The sequence below is a fragment of the Panthera onca genome, chromosome C2 (assembly GCF_046562875.1).
Source record: "Panthera onca isolate mPanOnc1 chromosome C2, mPanOnc1 haplotype 2, whole genome shotgun sequence".
In the NCBI taxonomy this organism is placed as follows: domain Eukaryota; kingdom Metazoa; phylum Chordata; class Mammalia; order Carnivora; family Felidae; genus Panthera; species Panthera onca.
This window is the reverse complement of record NC_138347.1, coordinates 133,983,481-134,001,657: the sequence shown is the minus strand read 5'-3', so window position 1 is coordinate 134,001,657 and position 18,177 is coordinate 133,983,481. Positions and strand designations below refer to the sequence as shown.

The 18,177-nt window shown below is 40.9% G+C and overlaps 1 long non-coding RNA gene across 1 annotated transcript in view; it reads right to left on the bottom strand.

The window, feature by feature from the left end:
- Positions 1 to 14,708: 14,708 nt before the first annotated feature.
- Positions 14,709 to 18,177, bottom strand: part of LOC144612790 (uncharacterized) — a 117,621-nt gene continuing 114,152 nt past the window's right edge. The window contains exon 3 of the long non-coding RNA XR_014135251.1: positions 14,709 to 15,011. This is a non-coding gene — a long non-coding RNA (uncharacterized LOC144612790). The remainder of the gene's footprint in view (positions 15,012 to 18,177) is intronic.

Genomic DNA, 18,177 nt, shown 5'->3' with positions numbered 1-18,177 from the left:
GTGTAAGAGTCTCTAGGATGAGGACTCATTCAAGAGTTGCTGTAGACACTGCACTGGACAGAGTCCACCTGCACAAAGACCTGTCCACATGCCTCCTCATCATCTCTTCTGCCAACAACCTCTCCCCGCCAATGTTGCTATTGCTTACCAAACCATCCTTTATTAGGATTTTTTTTAAGATCATTAATTACAGTGATGAAGAGTGACAAGAGGAGGTTTCTGTAAGGCTAAAACGAGGAAGAGCCAGCCTAGAATAAAGAGTGGGTGGTTTGGACTCCAGGATACAAGTAAGATCTTTGGGATCCAGGCAGGCATCCAGCGGCTCCCCAGGGAGATGGGCTGTTGGTGAAACTGCATCCCTCTCCTCCCACCCACACAAGTCAAGGCAACTGAGGGACAAGGATGTTACAGGGATTCTTTTGATTCTACTTCATTTGTAACAGAAAACCAATCATTTCAGGTAAAGCAAAATCAAGATTATAAGGCAAAGTACAGGAGAGATTTGCAGACATTTATGGTGTGTAAAGAACCATTCTCTCAAAAGGTCATTCCTGGGCTCTGGCTTCATTTGACCTAGAGTATGTATGTTCAGGAAAAAATAAGTGGAATTTCCATGCCAAATATAAGAAGAAGAAAAAAAAGGTAAATCCAAAGTATCCCTAAGGAAATGGAGAATAACAAAAATTGATTGGATACATGTGAGAAGGCCTTTCATAGGGCAGTTTTTGTATATTGATGGATTTTTGTCTATTTTACCAATATTTTGGCAATTTAATTACAGAATAAAATTCTGTCATCTTAAAATCTTAACGTTTAAAATATCTTGTAAGCTGTTATATTTATTTTTTTAACTTTTTAAATGTTTATTTAATTTTGAGAGAGAGACAGACAGACAGACAGAACATGAGCAGGGGAGGGGCAGCGAGAGAGGGAGTCACAGAATCTGAAGCAGGCTCCAGGCTCTGAGCTGTCAGCACAGAGCCCAATGCCGAGCTTGAACTCACGAACTGTGAGACCATGACCTAAGCTGAAGTCGGATGTTTTAACCTTCTGAGCCACCTGGGTGCCCCATAAGCTATTATATTTTAAATGTTAGGCTCAAACTTTATGATGAAAGAGAAGAGACCTAAAATAGTAACTAATGCAAGTAGTGCTTAATATGGGCTAGGTACTATTAACTTAGTCCTCCAACAACCTTCAGAGGCAGATACTATTATTTTTCCCATTTTTCAGATGAAAAAGCTGAGGAAAGTGATGTAATGAGCCAGTTTCCCAAAGCCTCACAGACAGTCTGGCAGGGCCTAAATTTAGACTTCATCCAATTCCGGAATCTGGGTTACTATTTCAATTTATTTTTTATGCCATTATAGTTTATGGTAAGTATTCTAATCTAAAAACTCTTACTATGCAAGCTATACCCATTTTCAGACAGAAAAGTGTCAACCAACCAAACAAACGTCGCGGGTTAAGGGCTACTGAGAATTTACCCACAAGATATACGTGGGCATAGGCCACAGACCAAGATACATACACCAAATATGTCCATTATAGGTTTTTCTTTTTGGCATTAATAAAAAAAATGGTTAAGCAAAGTATGGTTATCCATAAAAAGATAATTTTCTGCAGCCATTAAAAAGAACCAGCAAGATTGGTCTATGTGGAAAAGTGCATTTGTATTAATAGCAAAGAATGTGCACATAATTTTCTGAAAGGACACAGAAGAATATAACTGTAGTTAACATTGGGGTTAAGCTAGGGAGAAAACACAACAATGTGAATATACTTAACGCTATTGTACTGTACACTTAAAAGTAGTTAAGATGGTAACTTTTATGTTATGTGTATTTCACCCACAATAAAAAATAAGATAAGGAGAAGAGACAACTTATGTCTCATTTCGTATCTTTCTACTCTATTTGTTATATGCATATATTACTTTCATTTTCATAAATAGCCCAGTAAAAAATAAAAGCAATGCATAAAACAAAGTTGTGAGTGGTCAGAGAGACTGAAAATCACCTATCTGCATTGAGCTATATTTTTATTAGTGGCCCGTATGAAGAGCTCCAAGAGTCAATGATTCTTAAATGTATGTGCAATTTCAAGTGACTATGTGGTCATCTTAAAGCTCCTAAATAAATAGCCCAGCTCCCTGAGAACTTCATATCCCATCAAGAGAAGCGAGTTTTATTGAATATGGTCTGTGTAAAAACATCAGACTCAGCACACACCTAACAGATTTTCCTGGAATTTACTTCAGATGATCTTGTTTTGAAGAACAGGTAGTTCTTCTGTAATTTCAGACTGTCCTTCTGAGAACACATTATCCTGGTGTCCTCTCTCTTCTTGACCGTGCAATTTCTTCATAACCTTTTATGGCTCTTGTTTTGTCTTTGCTTATGCCTTCAAAAAGTGAGCCAGAATATAAAAATGTGCAGGGAGTATGCCAAACATTGTAAATTTTATGTGCCAAGGTTAACGATAAAACACAGGCAAGTAAGAGAACATTACCATTTATTAGTTTTACTTTGACTCTCCCCATGTCTATATGAAAATATTGACTGAGCCTGAATCTTTAAGACTTTATCCCTGCCTCACAGATGTGAAGACCCTATGAGTAAAGGAATCTCAACCTCTGGCAGAGACTTTGGAGATTATCTGGTTTCCAGTCCCTGCAGGGGCCAGACAGGTAAGTAAACAGTGATATTGGCCAGGTGGGGGAGAGAGACACCTGAGGAGAGTGTGCCCATCTGAAGAGAGTGCTGTCTCTCAACTCCAGCCCATGGTTACCCTATAGGACCCAGTGCAGCAACAACAATTCTTCTGATACTTCAAGAGAATCAGGAAATCTAGACTATGTAAATGATTCCAACTTTTAAAAGTTGGCAATCAATTCAAAAAATTTGAAAGCATTGTGAGGGCCAAACAAAACATGTCTCTTGGCTGAACTGAGATGTGACCTCAGATGGAATCCAACTCTCTACGTCTTAAGGAAGAAGCCCAGAGAGAAGTGGTGTCACTCACCTAGAGGCCCAGGGCTCATCTGGGCAAAGAACTGGGACCAGATACAGTGTGCCCTCCAATCCCGTCCTCTTTCCTCAGACTTTCAGTCTGACAAATAAAACAGAAGACTAATTTTAGATGAGCATATGATGGGGCTTCCGCCCCAACATGTGTCAGTAAGCCTTCAACTTGATGGGCTGGACCTCGATCACAAATAGAAGACACAACTGACAAACTCCCCCCTCTCTCCACTTGATTCCGGCTGGAGTCTAGCTCTCAGGTTTTTGGGTGGATGTGGGGAAGAAAAGGAAAGGTTGAAAATTTTACCCTCAGACAGTCTGTGGGAGGAACGGGAAAGTCTGAACTTCCCAGTAGAAATTTTTAAAAATCACTGACTATAAATGTGGCATTGCTTGGGAAGATCTTTGACTTGGCTTCTCAGAAAGCAGATACAAGCTCTCTGTCCCCTGCTCCATGGCAACTTTACAGTATGGGGCTTTGCCAAGAACTTGTGTTTCCCACATCATGAGAGGAAATGAACCTGCTGGCTATAAGCCAGATGACCTGGGCTCAAATCCACACCCTGGAAATTACCAGCTATATGATCTTGGATAAAGCACGGGACTTCACTGTGCTTCTATATCCTCATCTGTGAAATGAGAACAATGTCTGCACCTCTCTTAAAAGATAGTTGCAAAGATCAAATATATTCATAGGCATGAACCCCATGGCAAGCACTACGCATGTCAGCTGCAACATGGGAGCATCTGGGGAGCTTTAAAAAAAATACTGATGCTTGGGTCTTGCCTCCAGAAATTTGGTTTAACTGGTCAAAGGTGTGGCCTGGGCATTGGAGTTTTTTAGTCCCCCCAGGTGATTCTAATGTGTAGCCAAGATTAAGAACCTCTGATACAAGCCCTTTCAATAAATAATGGTCCTCTGAGTGATTGATTGTGTACTAAAGTTGTAGAAATGTATTGTCCCACAGTTCTGGAGGCTAGAAGTCCAAACTCAAGTGTCAATAGAGCCATGCTCCCCCTGAAACCTATAGGGAAGAACCCATCCCTGCCTAATTCTAGCTTACGGTGGTGGCCGCCAATCCCTTATGCTTCCTTGGTTTCAGCTGCATCTCAAAGTGACTTATTTTTAAAGAAATGAAAATGCCCTTTCCTTCAGTTAGGCACATATTTTTGCAGCCTTTGTATGAAGTTCCCCAGTGGACATCTTTTAGTAGCATTCAGCAATGGAGGACCCCAAGATCCTGGGAAAGTTTGCAGAGAAGGTGAAATGCTTCTGGGAACCTCCCCATCTCCTCTCTCCGCTCTTTCTCACCTCTGCCCTCTGACTTCAGGATATTCAGGTAGCCCCTGGAGTTTCTGATTAAACTGGGTGGCAGAAGATAAACCAGCGAGAATTCTCACAAGGTGAATAGGTATGTGTGTTTATTTTACTTTATTTAAAATTTTTTTTTTTAATGTTTATTTATTTTTGAGACAGAGAGAGACAGACCATGAACGGGGGAGGGTCATAGAGAGACGGAGACACAGAATCTGAAACAGGCTCCGGGCTCTAAGCTGTCGGCACAGAGCCTGATTGCGGGGCTTGAACTCACGGGCCGCGAGACCATGACCTGAGCCAAAGTTGGATGCTTAACCGACTGAGCCACCCAGGTGCCCCTAGGTATGTGTGTTTAAAAGAGGGATCTGTGACTCCAAGTGATCTTTAATGACTGGAATAAGCCTGTGGAGCCAGGGGAGTGTAGGAGTGTATGCCACGGAGTAGGCACGTCTCTGCCACTACCCTGAACCTTACCAATCCCAATGACCCAGGCCAATAGGAAAACAGGGGCCTCTAACGTGATTCCCAGCATCAAAAGACGGTACCTCTGACACTCATCTCACCTGAGATGCTGACAGATTGAGTGAGAAATACTGTTGAATAGTGAATTTATTATCACTTGAGTGTGTTACATCTTAAAGTGCAACAGTGTGTTCTCAAATTAAAATGGAATTGTCTTCACCTTGCTCTGTCAGAGAGGCTTGTTTATAAATAACCTGTCCCCAAATCATCAGTTTTGATGGCGATCCGAAACTCTAATGTTACTGGATGGGGGAGAGGGGCGGTGGGGGCAAGGAAAGATAAGAATTCTGTACAGCACAACGTCTGCCCTAAAATGGGAAACCTGGGTGGGGGGAGGCTTTTAAACCAACTGAAACCTTGATGAGGAGATGGCAGCATCTGTGATTTGAAGCACAGATTAGCCAGGTTCCTTTGTAGTTTGTCCAGTATTTTTTATAAGCCTCCCAGTTTCCCCTGGGCTTGGTATCTTATTAGTGAGCAATTCTATTAAACACATTTGTTCTCCAAGCAGGAATTTGAATCTGAAGGCTTCCACGGTAGTTCTGGAATTTCCCACTAGAAAGGAGAGTTAGGTGACCAAGATAGATTCATTCTGTACACATTTCATGAATAGCCCTGTACTCCAGCCACTGGGTTGTGGGGCTCATCCTGAGAGGCTCAGAACATGAGCCACTACATTCCCTTTCTCTGTTGTGGGATGTCAAGATTTCTGGGATTGTAGGGGAAAGAGGAACAAGAATAGAGTAGCCAATACTTGCACAGTGCTGACTGTCTTAAGCCCTAAGCCCTCTCCATAAACTAACAGATCCAATCGTCACAGCAACCCTATGAGGTAGGTAACCCTATTTTTCAAATGAGAAAACTGAGACACAGAGAGGTGAAGTGACATTTTCAAGGTCACACAGCCAGGATTCGCAGAGCTTAGACTAGAATCCAGCCAGTCCAATTCCAGCTACACTGCTATCCCAGAGAATGCCTAGCTCGGCACAACAAAAAATTTGTTTGATTGTGTGGTCAGGGACACTATTTCAAAAGCCCATTTCCCCTTTATGAGCCCCTAAAAGAGTACCACCCATCTGCCACTTCCCTCTAAGCTCTTCTGAGAGTAGAACATTGAAGCTGTTTCCCAGGAGACCCCTCAACGGCTGACATCTCTCACTGCCCCTTTCTACTTATGGTTTCTCTTTCATGTTGCAGAGAACAAAGGTTCCCCTATCCCAAGACAAACACTTGGCTGTACTTTAAATTACATCTTCCATCATTCCTTTTTCAAGCAGCAACATCTCTCAAGTTCTGTATATTGTTTCCCCTTCTCCTTCCCTGATGCTCACAAAAGTGTAAGCATCTTTTTAAAAATTATTTATTTTTGAAAGAGAGAGAGAGAGAGAGAGAGCAGGGAGGTGCAGAGAGAGAGAGAGAGAGAGGTGGATAGAAGATCTGAAGCAGGCTCTGTGCTGACAGCAGAGAATCCAGTGCAGGGCTCGAACCCACAAACCCTGAGATTGTGACCTAAGCCAAAGTCAGACACTTAACCAACTGAGCCAACCAGGCATCCCAAAAGTGTAAGCATCTTAAAAGTGCAGGTACAGAGCCAGGCTCAGAGCCAAGTTGTCTGGGTTAATCCTGGATCTGGACTTTCTCCATTTGTGATCTTGGGAAAGTGACTTAACCTCTCTGTGCCACTTGTAATTTGGGAGTAATAAGAGAACCCATCCAATGGAACAGCTTTGAAGATTAAAATGAATTAATCCAAGTGTTTAGGACAGTACCAGGCACATAGTAAGAGCTCTAAATGCCACCATTAGCATTTTTATTTCCTCTATTGAAGATACATTTCACTTGGCCCCATAGCTTGGTGCAGTTACCTCTCCACTTCCTTCTTTGATCCCAGTGACTAGGCCAGTCCCCAATTCAAATCCTGCAATGGCTGCCTATTGTCTACTCATCTACAATAAGATGAGATAGCTTGGTGTTTGAGGCCTGCCCATCCTCTACCCAAAATGCTCCCTCCGTCCTTCCCTGCCTGATTAATTCCTATCCATCTTTCAAGGCCTAGGTTCCATGACGCCTCCTACAAGAAACCTTCTGAGATCACCGCTTCCTTACTGGGACCCTTGGCTTCTACCACTCTCCAGCATTTCTCAAACACAACCATCCACTGTGTGCTTGTCTTTGTTCATCCAGCATCCACCAAGTTTCTTCTCTTCTCCCTATAATTACCTCCATAGCCAAATTGTATTGCGTGTGCCCTAAGTGCTAAATGCTGAAGTACGTACGTTATCTCAGCCAATCCCTGTGAAAGACATGGGAGTTCCTTATCCACATTTTACAGATGAAGGCTGGAGAGCTTCGTTACTTACCCAGAGTCACTCAGCCAGTAGGTTACAGAGCCCAGACTTGGAGCCGTGGCACAGAGCTATCATCTTAACCACCATGCTGCACAGCTGTTGGGCTGATTCTGTATCTCCCCCAGACCAAGCACAAAATAAGTGTGCTGCTGATCACTTCAGCAGGTGCTCAGTAATGAAAATAGTGACAACACTGATGATAATAGCATACGAGTTCATCTGAGTGTTTATTATATGCCTAACACCTTCCTAAGCACTTTACTTCTATTCACCAATCTTCACAACAGCCATATGAAGTAGGTAAAATTTTTACCCCCATTTTATAGGTGAGGAAATGGAGGCACGGAGCTTTACATAACATGTTCAGTGGCAGAAGTCCCAGGAGGTCCCATGAGGCAAAACCCAGAGTCCATGCACTTAGCCAACATGCTGCCTCCACACACATTTACTTTTATTTTATTTTATTTTATTTTATTTTATTTTATTTTATTTTATTTTATTTTATTTTATTTTATTCTATTTTATTCTATTCTATTCTATTCTATTCTATTCTATTCTATTCTATTCTATTCTATTTTTAACGTTCATTTATTTTTTGAGACAGAGAGAGACAGAGCATGAACGGGGGAGGGTCAGAGAGAGAGGGAGACACAGAATCCGAAGCAGCTCCAGGCTCTGAGCTGTCAGCACAGAGCCCGACGCGGGGCTCGAACCCACAAACTGCGAGATCATGACCTGAGCCGAAGTCGGATGCTTAACTGACTGAGCGACCCAGGCGCCCCCACACACGTCTATTTTAAATGGACGGATTTAAATGTGGAAAACAAAGAAAAAGATATGTCACTGACAAATAGAATTTAATAAACTTTCACTTTGTAGACATCCCCTAAACCAGATGACAGGAACTGAACTGTGACATTTAGCCACATGTCTTATTCTGAGGACAGGTAGATCAGTAGATAAGGACATGGGTCCCAACATCCACAGAGAACCTGAAAGAGAGTGAGAAGCTCCAGGAAGCACCTCCCTGCCACGGCTCCCTGTTTCTTCCACCCTGAAGCCATGAAGACACAGTCAGGTGGCCCCGTGTTCTTGGCTGGTCTGATTTGACCTCCTTAGGGGAAAATCAAGAAGGGCCTGCTGGCTCCCAGGCCTGCTGCCCAGCACAAGCTCTGTGTCAGGAACACGAATGCTGAGTGCCATGGTGAATCTGTGAGCAGGAGCCAGTGTGCCCTTGTAGGCAAACTCCCATGCAACCTCCAGGCACCTGCCCAACGTATGTGGAGTCATGGCCATTGCTTAACAGGGGCTAGCCTAACACTTCTCTTGGATCTTGTTAAGGAATGGCACAAAGGTACAACGGAAGGGAAGGGAAGGGAAGGAGAAACAGATGCGCTTGTTTTCCTATCTCAGTGCTCGTTCTGGACTCCCTAACTTGGACAAAATACTCACAGTTCTAATTATTTCATTAATATGCAAGAAAACTGTTTGCCTTGCTGAAACTGAAGTATCTCATTCTTTCCTTATTAGAATACTTATCTCCCTTAGTTGTAATTGCTCTTTTAATGGCCATTTAGCAGCAAATGGTAGGTAAGCTCCATAAGGGCAAGAATCATGCCTGATTATTCATCTATATACATACCCTGACTCATCACCATGCCCAGCAGATAATCAAATACGTGTTGAATAAGTGTATGAATAAGTAAAAGAATAAACAATCATGCCAACAGAGCTAGTCAGCAGGCCAGCTCATTCATAGCCAGTCTTTCTCTCTGAAACTCCTAGCTGTAGAGTTGTTAGGTGGGATTACATGATTTGTTCTGGCCAATGAGTTGTGAATGTCATTTCTGATCTGGGGCATCAGTTGCTGGTACATGACCCAAAGAGCTCTCTCCCCTTCTGCCATGGTGACTGGCCATTTTCCAGATGGTAGGTTTTCTCTCAATCTGGATCCTGTGTTAGATGTGCAGTATGTCTAACACAACCTTTGTCTGCAGCAAAGCCTAGTATATTTTGACTAATAGATGTCCGGTCCATACAAGTTTGTCAGGGCCTACAGAACTGAAGAGACCCAAGAAGCTACGCTCTAGAATAGTGCAATAGAACTTTCTGCAATGAGAGAAATGTTCTATATTTGCTCTGTCCAATACTATTGCCACCAGCCATATTTGGTTGTTGAGCACTCGAAAGGTGGCTAGTGTGACTGAGAAGGTGAATTTTTTTTTTACTTTTTTTTTTTAAGGTTTATTTATTTGTTTTGAGGGGGGCGGTGCAGAGTTTGAGGGGTGCGGTGCAGAGAGAGGAAAGGGAGAATCTCAAGCAGGCTCCACACTATCATCATGATGCAGGGCTTGAACTCACAAACCACGAGATCACAACCTGAGCCAAAATCAAGTCAGATGCCTAACTGACTGAGCCACCCAGGCACCCCTGAGAAAGTGATTTTTTTTTTATTTTTTATTTATTTTTTATTTTTTCAATATATGAAATTTATTGTCAAATTGGTTTCCATACAACACCCAGTGCTCAAGAAAGTGATTTTTTTTAATGTTTATTTATTTTTGAGAGAAATAGAGAGACAGAGTGTGAGTGGGGGAGGGGCAGAGAGAGGGAGACACAGAATCTGAAGCAGGCTCCAGGCTCCGAGCTGTCAGCCCAGAGCCCGAGGCGGAGCTGGAACTCGAACTGCAAGATCATGACCGAGATGAAGTGGGAAGCTCAATCGACTGAGCCACCCAGGCGCCCAGAAAGTGAATTTTTAATTTTAATTGATTTAACTGTGATTAGTGGTTATTGTATTGGAGAGCATAGTCTAGAATGTACCAGAGTAGCAGATGCTGTAATGCACCATGCCACTGTCCCTTATTCCATCTGGTTTCAGTGCAGCTGTAGTTGACAGTTCCATGCCCACAACCCAAGTCCAACATCAAGCTCACTTTACAGTGTCTGTTTGGTCTGCCTTCCTTGAGGCTGTGAAGGTCATGTAGCCACACACAAAAGTACATAGATGTGATGACAACTTGGTGTTGCCAGAAGCCATCTTCAACAATGGAGGACAGAAGTCAGTGGGTAAATGCTCCAGTCTTCTGCTCTCCAGTGGGAAAATTCTGAGATGTGTTTGACATGCAGTTAACACGGTTTCTTAGAGAGTGCTCAGAAAGAGACCCACAGAAATTAATCCATTCATTCATGCACGTTTTATTAACCTTGCTCTCTTCCCTTACTCCTTTAGTTCTGCTTTGTGGGGTCACCTCGCAAATAAGCTACCTGCAACCAAGTCCTGGTGGCAGAGTGCTTTAGAAGGAATCTAAACTAAGATGAAGTAGCTTCCAAGAACCCTACAATGAAAGCTGCTAATTCATTATTTTTTAAAAAATCTTTTAAACTTGACCAACTGTCCAACAATGGTTTGTCTTTCCACATTTCTTAGGCTGTGTCTTTGATAGGTGAGGGTCAAGGAGGCTGGCTATCAAAGGCAGGCCACACGAACACTCACAGACTGCACTACCTGCTTTTTGTTTTTTAAAAGGCAAAAAAAAAAAAAAAAAAAGACAGAGAATAACCTTGTTAAATGCCATCTGAAACATAGATCTCAGTTTTCATCAGCTTTGGGGACAAGAGACAGTTCAATCCCAATGTAATATTTAGAGACTGAGCTAAACATTTCAAAGCTCCAAATTGCATTCCTCCCAGCCTACAATTTAAAAAATTTATCCTAATGATGATGTATTCATTCAGGCTGCTGTCTCACAGGACCCTGAAGGAGGGGGCTGCCTCTTGAATCCCATGAACTAATTTGCCATGTAAAAGTACAAAAAAATTTTTAAAAATAAATTAAAAAAAAAAGTATAGTCTCTTCCATGTGCTGGCTGTGACTCTGGTGGAGAACAATTTGTGGTGAGGAGGAAGGTCTACACACGTGGAAAAGTCCTGGTCAGGGAAAGCTTCCATGAATACAATCAATGATTACCAACCCATACATGCTAAGTAAAGGCCCATGGAATCCTGCCTGCTGCTGTTGGTATGTACAAACACATATTCTCATGAAAGGAATCTCAATTATCAAGGGCCTACCATGACCAGGCTCCATAGTAGGGTTTTTTTGTTTTTTTGTTTTTAAATGTTTTATTTACTTTTGAGAGAGAGAGAGACAGAGTATGAGCAGGGGAGAGGCAAAGAGACAAGGAGACACAGACTCTGAAGCAGGCTCCAGGCTCTGAGCTGTCAGCACAGAGCCCGACGCGGGGCTCAAACCCACAGACTATGAGATCATGACCAGAGCCGAAGTTGGTCACTTAACCAACTGAGCCACCCAGGCAACCCCAAAGTAGGTTCATATCCAGGATCTCACTTAATCCTGAGAGATAATGGATTACTGGAGTCATTTTATAGTTCAGGAAAACAGAACCAGAGGCAATAAGGAAGTTGGGATTCAGACCCCACTCAGTGTGGTCCCAGATTTCATGTGTTCTCTTGCTGTCTTTTATACACTGTGTGGAGAATATGTGGCCCTCCCCTAGATCTTTGGACAAAAGAAGAGAAAACAAAAGAATGTCAGTAACTGGAGGGGCTTTTATATTGAGCAGAAAGGTGTAGAAAGAAGCATGAGGGAGGAAAATGAGCACTGAATTAGCAAAGAGGTTCCTAATTCGGTTCCAGGTCAGGATTCATAGGAGCTGGGGTATATGCCTTGTTCTGTCTGGGCCTTGGTTCCTTCATAAATGAAATGATTTGGTAGAAATATCTCTACATTCTCTACCAGTTCAGTATTTTTACTGGTTTGGCATGTAGTCCTGAAGACTGCTAACCACTACCTCCCTGGAAAATCACCTCAAGTTAGATCTTGTTTTGTTACTGCTGCTCTTAGACTGATAGGTTCAAGGGCAGCATTGGGGTTATCTAGAGTCTCAACTAGTTGAAGTTGAGTTGAATATTTTATGGTTTTATTGGGGAAATGGTCCAATTCAAATATCTGCCATTTGCTTTTTTCTTATCAAACTTTTATTTTAGCATAGTTTTAGATTTAAAAAAACGTTGGGGCGCCTGGGTGGTGCAGTCGGTTGGGCGTCCGACTTCAGCCAGGTCACGATCTCGCGGTCCGTGAGTTCGAGCCCCGCATCAGGCTCTGGGCTGATGGCTCGGAGCCTGGAGCCTGTTTCCGATTCTGTGTCTCCCTCTCTCTCTGCCCCTCCCCCGTTCATGCTCTGTCTCTCTCTGTCCCAAAAATAAATAAATAAACGTTGAAAAAAAAAAATTAAAAAAAATAAAATAAAATAAAAAAACGTTGCCAAGGTAGTACTGAGGGTTACCATATATCCCACACCCAGATTCCTCTATTATTAGCATCTTATGTTACTATGGTACATTTGTCACAACTAATGAGCCAATAATGATTCATTATTATTAACTAAACTCCATGCTTTATTTTTATTTCCTTTGTTTTTACCTATTCTCTTTTTCTATCTCAGGATCCCATCCAGGATAACACCTTACATTTACTTGCCATGTTTCCTTAGGCTCTTCTAGACTGTAATAGTCTCTCAGATTGTTTTGTTTCCAATGACCTTGACGGTTTTGAGGACTACTGATAGGATATTTTGCAGAATGTCCCTCAATTTGAGTTTGTCTCAGGTTTTTCTCATGGCTAGAATATGGTTGGTTTCGGGGAGGAAGACTAGAGAAATAAAGTGCCATTCTCATCATATCATACCAAAGCTGCATGTTATCAACATGGCTTATTATGGTAGATATAAACCTTGATCACACGGCTGAAGCAGTGTTTGCCATGTTTCTCCATGGAAAATTCATTTGCCCATCCCCCCAACTATTTCATGCTGTACTCTGTGATGAGAGACCATGCATTTTTATAAAGCACAACCATGCAGGCAATTTCTGCCAGGAAATAGAGACCAACTCTAAACCTTGTTGCCCCAAGACAACACAGACAAGGTGTTGGTGATATGTAATCACCGTATCCAGTCTTTGAAAGGAGCATTCCCTAACAATGAGGGCAACATGTTTTATAAAAGTAGCATACATTAAGTACTTTGCATAAAAGATGCTGATTATAGAGGGTTTATTCCTATTCTTGTTTATTCAAGATTTGTTTACTGCTCACAACATTTAGTCTCACTCTCACCTACAAATCTAATGCAGTTTAGTATCATACATAAAGAGCTCTTAGAAATCAATAAAGAAAAAAAAGTACAACTTACCTTTTCAAATAAGCAAAGAGATGAACAATAGATTCACGTAAGAAACACAAAGGGATAATAAACACATATACACACATATATGCCAAGGAGTCTAAAGTGGCTATCTCTGAGGTGGGTATGGGGGTTGAGAAATTCTAGAGCACTCTCATGTTCTACTTCATAATTTCTGAATAGTAAAAAGAGAACTTTGCAACCCTTTTATAAAAGCAATACAATAATTTTAAAGTAATAAAATTATATCTACTAAAATATATGTGGTGTGTTTTCTAATCTGATACTGGCTATAAAACCTAAATTTTAACTTAGGTTCTCTCTTTCACTTAAATGTTTCTTTGAGCAAAGGAGAACCTGCAGGCCTTGGGAACAGATGGCTAGTATTGTGAAACAGGATGTGACTATTTGCATCTCTTAATTGGAAATTTAGCATGCAAGGTCACTCCACCTTATATGTTTATAATAATAAATTACAGATATTTTTCTTTGTGAGGTTCTTCAGACAAGATCAGGCACATTCGGGGTGGTATGGCCATAGATTTTGTGATGTTTTTCAGATTAGACAACTGAAGAAAACCACTGTTCACTAGGTAATTTTAGCTATACTTGCCATTAACTAGAAAAAAAAATCAGTCATATGCAATTTCTGAAGAATATTATTATTCTGCATATTCTCTCTCTCTAGAGAGAGAGAGAGAGAGAGGATGAAGGTGTTATTAAAACTAAGACCATTTGAATGATCCAAAGGAAATCATAATAAAATATATCATGCCTATTTAACTTACATCAGGAATAAGAAAGATTGAGAACTGGATCCAAAATTTGAGTATAAATTTATATTCCTGAAAAGACGGTTCTTAAATGAAGAGACGCATCTTCTGGGTGTTCAGATAAGAGAAAAATACTGTGACATTAAAATTCAACCTGTCACGATAGAGTACCAAGCATGTGATCCTGGGATGTGCTATTGAATTGTTGTGGGAGAAAGAAGCATGTTAGTGTCGCTGTCTGGGCGAGGGTGACAGTAGTTCTGCATTATTCTCGGAGAAAGAGCCCAAGCTAAATGCAGATGGGAGCAAGAGAAATCAATGCCCACTTATTTTAAGGTGTGATTTTATGTGCAAAGAGAGGTGGTATGTATTTGTGTGTCTGACAAAGGCTCAGCCATGGTCACAAGCCTTGACCTGTGAGGGATTGAATTAGCTTTGACATTATTGTTCTGGGCCTCTGAATACCTCCCAGTCTGCCATTCACTGATTAGCTGTAGAAAACACGTTTGCACACATAATGAAACCTCTTCTATCATCAAGTTTTTATTTAACTGTCAGGGCTGAACAGTTAAAATAACTTGAGAAGCTACTGAGAATGTGAGACAAGTACATTTCCTGAGGCTGAAAGCAGGCGTGTGACTTCAGCCGTCTTGGATATATCTAGACCTTTTGAAGTGTTCCTTCAGGAAATCCTACTGGAAAATGCTTTGCGAGGTTTTGTTTGGTTTTGTTTTGTTTTTGGACTTGGTGCTGACTCCATTTGGAACTTCAAATCTGTTGGATGCTATTTCTGAACAAAAAATTTTCTTACAAATTTCACTCTGAAAGAATTGAGATGAAAGAAAGTTAGCCTTAACATTATTTTACTAATTCCAAACCTTCAAACAACATTGTAATATTTTTATTGGAAATCCACAGGGCAAAATTACACAATTTGGTTACAATCTTTCCATTAAAGTAGACTGCCAGGCTGAAAAACAACCACAGTGGTGATGGAAAAAAATGTTTTTAATCTGACAGAGACTAAATACAAAATAAAATTCTGTAAAGTGTCTAAATCAGACCACCAACATATCTGAAGTTCTGATTCATCAGTAGAACCCAGCCTAAGACAAAGTCTCTTCAATTGTTGGGTAGTTTGTTCTGGTAGAACAGTATTTTCAGATGTACACTCTATATGGCCAAAAGTTCCCAATGATTCATTTTCTAATTTCTCGTACCAACTCCTCTGAGAAAATGGTCTTAATGTCCCACCAAGTCGATGGGGTTTCTGTTGATATATCTGATAATGTGGGAAATACTGTTGTCATTGGAAATCAAGAAGAATCAAGCATTCTCCCCAGGAAAATCAAAGGGCCTGCCAGCTGTCTCAGGTTTCTGATTTGCAGCAGACCTAGAAAGACTGTGGTCCTTTGGGCCAAGGACATTTTGATGAATGAATATGTTTAATAGGCACTTGATACACTGCAGCCCACATCAACCCTTTCCCAAACCACCACCACCACCAACAACAAAACAAACTGTCCAAATAAGCATCTTCTATGCTTTGGTCTAATAAAGACATGCGAAGAAATAAAGTCACCAAAAGATAACATACTTCAATTAGAAGATGTTTCCCAAACTTCAGTTCTTTGCATATCAGTGTGAAAGCCTTTGCAGTATTCTGAGATCATTGTATTATTAAGTTGAATGGTGTAAAATATTTAGGTGTGATCTACAAAATCAGAAATTTCATATGGTTCGATTTAATATTATTTAATATTAATGTTGAATGTTATTACTTGATGTTTTTTCTTCAAATTGACTAACCTTAGAACCTTTAAAAAGTCCATCCAGCAATTGTACTCCTTGGTATTTTTACCCAAAGGGGTTGAAAACTGCTAACAACAAAAACCTACACACACATGTTTATAACAGCTTTGTTCATAATTGCCAAAATCTTGAAAGCAATTAAGATATCAACAGGTGAATGAATAAATAACGTGTGGTATATCCAGACAATGGAATATTATTCAGCACTAAAAAGAAACGAGCTCTCAAGCCATGAAAAGACATGGAAGCAATTTAAATGCTTATCACTAAGTGAAAGAAGCCAATTTGAAAAGGCTACCTACTGTATGATTCCAACTATATTATATTCTAGAAAAGGCAAAACTATTGAGTTAGTAAAAAGATCAGTGACTTCCAGGCATTAGGGGGTGGGAGGAGTGAATAGGTAGAGCACAGAGGATTTATAGGGCAGTGAAAATACTCTGTATGACTCTATAATGATGAATACATGTCATTATACATTCGTTCAAACTCACAGAATGTACAACACCAAGAGTAAACCCTAACGATCTTCTGAGGATTATGATGTGTCAGTGTAGTTTTATCAATTGTAACAAATATACCACTCTAGTGGAAGATATTGACCATAGGGGAGGCTATTCATGTTTGGGGGCAGGAGGTGTATGAGAAATCTCTGTACCTTACTCTCAATTTTGCTGTGAACTTAAAAGTGATCTTAAAAAAGAGTCTATTATAAATACAACAAAAACATCAAAACGTTAAATTAGTGACCACATTTTAGTCCTTAAGCATACTGCAGTAGAAACTCTCTAAATATGGCTGCCATCAATTCCTTCCTTCCTTCCCTGCACGTTTATACCGCTTCTCCAGTCAAGATGTAGAGTCCATTTCTCCTTCTCTTAAATCTAGATTGGCTTGGTGACTTTCTTTGACTAATACAGCATGGCAGTGGTAAAGCCGTTTCTACCTTGCTCTCTAAAGAAATGCCAGCTATCATGCCAGAAATCTGACTCCTCTGAGACCACTGTGCTATGAAGGAGCTCAGACATTAGTCACGTGGGGAGATCGTGTAGGAGAGAACTGAGAAACCTAGCAGACAGTGAGAACCCCAACCCCAGATGAACCATCTCAGGCAGTTCTCAGCAGTTTGAGAATCCCAGCTAGGACTATACATGGTGAAGTACAGATAAGCCGTCTTTGCTGTGACCTACTGAATTCACGGCCCATGTACTCAATGAACATAATAAGATGCTTGTTGCTTTAAGTAAACACGTTTAGAGATAGATGATTGAAACACTCGGCTTGAGGAGATTTCCTGGTGGTTATGACCACAGATTCTAGAACCACACTGCTCCAGATCTCAGCTGGCTACTTACTAGCTGTGAGTCACTGGGTTAATCATGAGTATAGAAGACTGCTACATTGGTGGCACCCAATGAACCACACCTCCTGGTATTCACACCTTTATGCAGTCCCTCCTACACCCACTCTGGACTTTCTATGTGACTTCCTTTGGCCAATGCGACATTAGCAAGTATGATGCAAGCAGACACCTGATAAGCACTTGCACAGTGGGACTTGTCCTCTCAGAACACTTGCTGTTGGAGCCCTGAGCCACCATATGAAGAAGGTCAGTTGCCTGGCTAAATAGATCATATAGAAGGAGAGATTCCCAGCTAACCCCAACTTTTCCAGCCATCCCAGATCAGGGGCCAGACATGTAAGAACAGAACTGACCTGCTGAACTCAGTCACAAAAAACTTAAATGCTTCACTCATACGAGGACTTTAAGGTACAAAACAGATGAACATAAGGGAAGGGAAACAAAAATAATATAAAAACAGGGAGGGGGACAAAACAGAAGAGACTCCTAAATATGGAGAACAAACTGAGGGTTACTGGAGGGGTTGTGGGAGGGGGGATGGACTAAATGGGTAAGGGGCACTAAGGAATCTACTCCTGAAATCATTGTTGCACTATATGCTAACTAACTTGGATGTAAATTAAAAAAAAGTAAATTAAATAAAAATTTAAAAAAACTTAAATGCATATCACAAATCAGAAGAAATAGTACATCACTGTTGTTTAAAGCTACTAAGTTTAGGGATGGTTTGTCATGCAGCGATAAATAACTGAAGAAGAAATAATATCCATCATGTCGTAAATGTAATTAAATAATATTTTTCCTAGCACACA